We start from the raw sequence: 7,276 nt of genomic DNA, 5'->3' as shown, positions 1-7,276 counted from the left end.
ACCTCAGTAACACAATGTCCAAGGCTCACCCTGGACCACGGGAGGATGAAGAGCAGCCAGCAGGGACAGTGCAGCTGGTCCTGGGGTGGAGATGCACAAGGGCATTATCTGCACAGCCCTGACAGCTACACACAAGCACTCATCCAGGTGAGTAGGAGTCTGTAATTCACAATTCACTTTCCCATATCTAGCTTTTCATTTCTTCTAAGAATCCCAGAAAAAAACCCAAACAAAATAACCTCAATAGTTGCTTCAAATTTTTTGCCAGGTTGATAACTTAAGCTGTATGGAACTTTGTAAAGGGAAAAGATAATATGAGCAAATTCTTAGAAATGGATTGCTGACAATACATGTGTGTGTGGTTTAGCTCAAATCTATATACCAGTTGTGCACCATATGACATAGGAGTCACTCATCAATCTATAACTCAAGAAAAACATTCCCTATGGATTCTGCTTATATTAAGCACACAGATCACCCAAAGCCACCTGTCAACACCAGCAGGAATTGACTTAAAATAAATCATCAGTGAGAGCTGCAGTGCTCAGACTGGGAGCCCAAGGTGGGTGAAAGAAGATCTGATTCCTCTTGGTTCAGGGAGCACGTTTGCCTGCCTTGGTACTTGAACCCCCCATGCTCTGCAAAGTGAGGGGACCTTCCCAACCTGCAGCATCCCAAGCACATTCTCAGCAATCCACAATTTCACGGGAAATCCTGAGATGAAAATGAACTCCACAGTAAGGTGTGTTCATGGGAAATACAATTAAATATTAACACGGAAGGAGGAAACGATCCATCCAAAGTAGGTGTTTTACTCCAGCTCTAAGTTCTCCAGAGGCAAGTTGAGAAAAGCCCAAAGCAGTAAAATAAAATTAATCAGAACCACAGCTAATCAATATGTAATTCAAGTTTGCAGCAGAACTTTCACCTGGAAGAAGTAACTTTGTTATTGCTACACACTTGCATGAATGAGAAAAATACAGCTCAAGATTAGCTTTAGGTAATCAAACCCCAGCTGTCAGAAGTAAAAGCTGTGTCCAACCAGTGATTTGCTTTTCTCTGGGAAGAGAGTTGTGGTGATCTTCAACACTAGAAATGTGCCCACCAATTACTGGATTTATGAGCATGCCTCCATGCCATCAGAAACCCCACAGTCACCAGTGAGGGACAGCACATCCCACTGTCATCCACTTTAACAAGGAAAACACTCAGCAATACCTTGTGTCTGTGATTTAATGAAAAGTTGTGAATATTTCACAAGCAGGGTAGTAGATGTTTGCCATACTCCAACCCAGAAATTAGGAATGCACAGAAGGTGAGCAGAGCCGCATACAGGTTCAGAAAATTACCATGTGCAAATACAACTGCTTTGCTCCAAAATCACCAGTTTTTGATGACAACCCTCACCTCTACTGTTGCCTAAAGAAACTCAGAGAATTATAGAATCATTTTGGTTGGAGAAGACCTCCAAGATATTTAAATCCAACTTTTGACTGAATACCCCCCATGCCCACTAAACCATACTGCAAAGTGCCACATTTTTCATTTTTTGAACACTTCCAGGGACTAGCCTGGGTAGCCTCTTCCAGTGTTTAACCACTCTTTCAATGAAAAAATCTTTCCTAATATCCAACCTGAACCTCGCCTGGTGCAGCTTGAGGCCATTTCCCCTTGTCCTATTGCTGGTTGCCTGGGAGAAGAGACCGATTCCCACAACGTCCTTTCCGCCAGCTCTGAGCGCAGTCGGGTCTCCCTTGCGCCGTCCTTTTCTCAAGACTAAACAACCCCATCCCCCTCAGCAATTCCCACAGGGCTCGTGCTCCAGACCCTTCATCACCTGACCATATCCCACCACGTTACCCCACCAAGGAACATTTTTTCTTGGGATGCACTTCCTGCCATCCCTGCGGATGCGGCGCAGGCAGCTGCAGCCCCCGTGCAGGGGAGCGCTGCCGGAGCACTCGCTCTCCAAACAAAACGAATTAAAAGGGAACCATTTCCCCGAACAGAGGCTGGGGGGAACCATCAGAAACAAATTAAAATCAAAGCAACTTTTCAGCAGGAAACAATGGAACAGATGGAATAATATTTATTACTGGGAACTGCTAAATGTGCCAATTAATTTTGAAGTGGATTAAGCACTTTTTTACTAGAAAATATGAAGAAAAAGTCATGAATCACAGCAATACCTTCAGCATTGTCAATGTATTTTTCTGGAAGCCTGTTCAGAAATCAAAGGGAAAAACAAATCCAAAAAGTCTCAAATTGGACAATAACCTTTCAGTTGCATAAATAGTAGCAATGTCCCTATGACCATGCCCAGAAATATTAGGGGGAGGCAAAAAACATTGTTTCCACTCATCAAGTTGGTAATTTTTGTCTAATCCAGAAAAGCATTTGACTGGGGCCAAAATTAGCCATGTAAGCATTTTGTGATGCTCTGAGCACAGAAAGATTTTTGAGTTCATTTCTGTGTTGAAAGTTGTACAGATGACTAAATGTTTAGACAGACCAGTGTGTAATCCAACCCTGTTACCACACAGAGGTAGTATTATTAAAAGTAGGAAATTAGTGAGCATCTTTATTTGTTTATTTTAACACAAGAACATGGAAGTACTTTCCCACAAAAATGCGTAACATTTAAAATATATTCATCCTACATCCTGTTTTACATGGAGTAAAACATGAATAAAAAATATGTAATAATCCAATTCAATTTTAGGAGCACTTAGGGTGAGTGTTTTTAGTATTTTTACATGCTTGCTTAGAAGCCTTTTATCTACATTGCTTCCTGCCAGAAAGAGAATTGAAAAGTGCCTTTCTGTTAAGGCTAGGAAATCCATTTAATTTTTCCAAAAGGAAATTAAAAATACTTCACAGCACTGAAATTTGCCCACTGCAAATATTGATTTTGCAAAGGGACATTCTCCTTCAGAACTATCCAGAAACATTCTGCTCAGCTCCACTTATCATCACTGCCTTCCCTTCCTTTCACATTTTATATAACACTTCATGTTTTCTTATGCAAAATTGTCATGTTCCTCCCAAAATAGTGCTATGTTTAGAGAGGTTATAAGGAGTAACTAATAAAATTGTGGTTATTTAAAGAGTACAAGATAAATATGACACACACGCTTTCACAAATAGAAAGCAGCTGGAAGAAAACTAACAGTGTCAGGGTTATGTGTAAACTCCATTTTCCTATCAAAAATTATGGAAACAGAAAAAGAACAGAAAAAAAATCACTGTTTGCTTAAACTTGCTTAGACTTATTGCTGCTGATTCCGGATATGGCTCATACAAGAGACAAATTGCTTCATGTTTCCAGGCTTTGGTATTTGGATCTCAGCAAGAAATTTCTGATTTCTTCCTTAGTAGCTTGAATCTATTTTCTTTGCCAGATCCATTGCAATTGTGAAAGTATTTTGTCACTAAATGTGAGCAGGCTTTCTTTTCTGCTAAGTGACCCAAACCCCTGAGATTTTAACCTGCTGAATAGTGGGAACTTTGGCTCTGTGAGGAACCTAAGACTTTTCACAGAAGAGCATGGTGGTACTTGAGCTATCTCTGCACAGTCCTTAAACAGGAAATGAGGGGAAACACCTCCAAAAACTGATCCATCCTAAAGGTGTTATCTGGGAGGGAAGGAGAAAAACAAGACATAAGCTCAGTGTTATCTTGTTCATTCCCACCTGAGGACAGCCCTAAGTTCCAAACCTTGCCTTCACGCATCAGCCACAGGAGCCAGCCTTGTGGGAAGGGTTAAAAAAGCCCCTCAAGTAATGAGACACGAGCTGCCTCAGGGCACTTCAGCTGTTGAAGTGCAGGTGTCACTTATGGAAACCTCACAAAATACAGTCTTTTTCCTACCACCAATACTAAAGCCCACAAGGAATTACTCTCACACTTACAACCAGATGCTGCAATTGACCGCACTCAGAGAATAGGGGGAAGGATCCAACTCATCTCCCATTTGGCTTTCCCTAGGCCGAGGACACTGGAGCCACTTTGCACTCTGGGTGACACTGGCCATGCTGCAGCAGCACCAAGGATTGCAGAGAAGGAGCTGCTCACCCATCTCCTACAGAAAGAGGGAGCCCATTGTGCCAGTTTGCTCTTACCTATGGACTCCACCAGCAGTCAAACCCATTTAGTCCAACCCCTTCCTTGTTTATTAATTTGACTACTAACTCTCCATGCCTCTAGTATAAGGACTTTATTTAATTTTAAACACAACTCATGTTCAGGAAACTCTGGCATCATGGGACATTGCTCATCACCTGCTTTCTCTGGGTGATGCCCTGTTTCCTCTGGCCTCCTTCAAGTGATGGGTGAGGCTACAACATGTATTTAAACCCCAGGGGTTTAAGTAGTGCTCAGGGACTGCATCACTGCGTGACCCCATGGAGAAATCCATCCTTTTACCCCTCCCTGGGCATCAGGCACAGCAGGGCACAGTGCTGACCTGGTAAGGGAGAGGAGTGGCAGGTAGAACACATCCAGACATCCCTCACTGGGCACTTCCTGGAGCTTTAATTGGGACTAACATCACTGGTAACCAGTAACCCCATTTTCACAGGCCAGTACACCTCCATTTCCAGCCCATTTATACCCCTGTGCCCATGGCTTCTCTCAGTTATGTATGCACCAGGTACAAAGTTGAAATAAATACTTTCACTTAAAGCAATCTTGATTTTGTGTGTCCTGTGGCTCTTCATCACAAAAGGCAATTCTGTACTGTACTCCTCCTGTAGGGCTCCTGGCTCAGCCCTCCTCCTCCCAGGTGATTTGGGAAGGGTGCAGCATCTCAAGCCCAGGTGCCCAGCCATGGAACTTTTGGACTTGCTCACAGATGTCTCCCCTGTCCAGAGGAGCGGTTCTGTGTGTAATGTTCAAACACCCCAGAAAAATATCCTCGTTTTCTGTATCGGTATCTCCTCACTGGATAAAGTATAAGACAGCAGATTTCACAGCAATGAAAGAATTACTGTGGTTGAAAAGGGTAATAATATCCATCAGCAAAGGCTAAGATTCAAGTTGACATTGTTGCAAAGACAATAAGACATGAGCTGTTTGCAGCCCACATTTCTTAACCCAAACACACAGCAAGGAGCATGGTGAGGAGGAGGGGGAGAGGCTGAAGATGCCCTTCATCCACTTCTGCCATGTGGTGCCCACAAGATGGGTGTTCACAGCCCCTTTGCTCACATCATTCCCTGTTTTAAAGGACAAATCCACCACAGAAGCCATGAGTACATGGAGAGAAACGAAGCAACATGATACTCATTTGGTATAGTCCCTGGAGAGGCTCTGTTTTACTAAATTAATAATCTAGTTAGATCTGTTCAGCTTCAGCTTCTTAAGAAACTAATCCAGACAAGCCCAGAAGTACTAATAACATTTCAGTCTGGGCTTGAAGAGAGATTAGAGAACATTTATTTTGCTTCCAGTATTTTCTGATTGCTCCTAACCTTTCCCTGCACAAGCATCTAAATGAAGAAATATGAACAAAATGACTAAGTAGTAGGGCTTATGTTGAATTAAACTCCACTGAGAAAAAAAAAATCAAGGCAACCACAGGAAAACTGAACCACTTAGCATTCAACAAAATAAATATACAGGAACATGCCAGGCTCTGCATGTAAAAATTGGAGATTTATAGGTCCATATTTCAAAACTACTGCAATGAACTCCTTCATCTGCCACTTAAATCTTAGCTCCCGGCTCACCTACAACTTATAGAAAACTGTCAGACTTGATTTTTCATGCTTTGATTGTTTTGGAGGGATTTTTTTGATGCCTCAGCATAAGCATGTTGACTGAGGTCACAGAAACCCCCCTAAACTGGATTTTTTTAAACCCATAGAAAAAACTCAACTTTCTCGTAAAATCCTACTTTTGTCCTGAAAGGCAGCATAAATATATCAAGGCAAAGAAAAGTGGGAAGGCTCAGAAATGCAGATCTGGAATTCAGGTTGTTCTGAGTGCTCTGCCCATGCCCAGTCTCAGGGAGAGGGCAGAGTGCTTTGTTACCCATGGGACAAGGTGTGAATGAGGGTGGTTGCACAGGAAACATCTCAAGGTAAGAACAGCAAGTGGTTCTGGCTGGAGAATAAACCTTACCCAGGTTCATGGCAGGCAGAACTGGGGCGAGGTGTTTGCTCAAAGCAGCAGTGCAAAAAGAGATTGTTTAGAAACTGCCCGAGTGCCACAGCCCAAGCCCAGGAAATGAACGCCAGGAACCAGCGAATCCACCGTTATCCTCTGTTTGGTCTTGCTCAGATTTATTGGATGATAAGTGGATCATGCAAGCAGGTATAAAGCTGTAACAAGATTATATGTGAATGATAAGGAGGGTTTAGTCTCTAAGGAAGCACGGGGCAGCCCAGGGAAAGGCTCTGGTGATTAATGGCAGGGAGGCACGGCAGGGGCTCGCACAGCACTTGGCAGCAGGACAAAATGCAAAAACTGGATGAGGCTGTGTTAGAGACATGAAAACAGGGGTGTGGGGCCAGTTTCACTTGCCCTACAATAGAGTGGGATAAATCGTGGCTGTCAGCACCCGCTGAGCCCTGGGGCTCTCATCTCTCTGCTGACCCTCAGTAGGTTTTTCCTTGGCTGGTGCCTCCTCACAGACCTGCACAGAGGAGCTGCAGCTACTGCATTTCATGGGGGCAAAGCCATGAAGTGTAACTCCTGCATGCCAAAGGATCAAAAGGTTTTCTGAGGGTATTAAATTGACTATGCAAATTTTACCCTGTTTAAACAATTTCAAAACCTTAGAAATCCACAATGGGAGTTTTTTTTTTTTTAAGGAATCAAATGGTGTGATTTTTGTCCCCACAAACTCATAGTACAGGATTAAGGAGCACTTTCCAGCCCTGACAGAAACATTTCACCTTGTTTCCTTGCCCCCACATATCTTGTTTTTCACTGGGAAAGAAACCCAGACGTGCTTTGGAACAGAACTGCAATACTTGCATATATATATATATATATATATATATATATATATATGTTTAATCATATATTCATATCGTGGAATCATTTAGGTTAGAAAAGCCCTCTAACACCATTGAGTTCAACCCTTAACCCAGCACTGACAGCTCCCCACCAGACCACGTCCCCAAGGGCTATATCTGCATGTGTTTTAAATCCCTGAAGGGATGGTGACTCCACCACTGCCCTGGGCATCCTATTCCAACCCTTTTGGTGAAGAAATTTTTCCTAATAGTCAATCTAAATATTATTAATATAATCCAAATAATCTAATAAT

This window comes from Vidua chalybeata, chromosome 15 (genome assembly GCF_026979565.1).
Source record: "Vidua chalybeata isolate OUT-0048 chromosome 15, bVidCha1 merged haplotype, whole genome shotgun sequence".
Classification (NCBI taxonomy): Eukaryota; Metazoa; Chordata; class Aves; order Passeriformes; family Viduidae; genus Vidua; species Vidua chalybeata.
The sequence above is the reverse complement of the archived record's forward strand: the minus strand, read 5'-3'. Positions refer to the sequence as shown.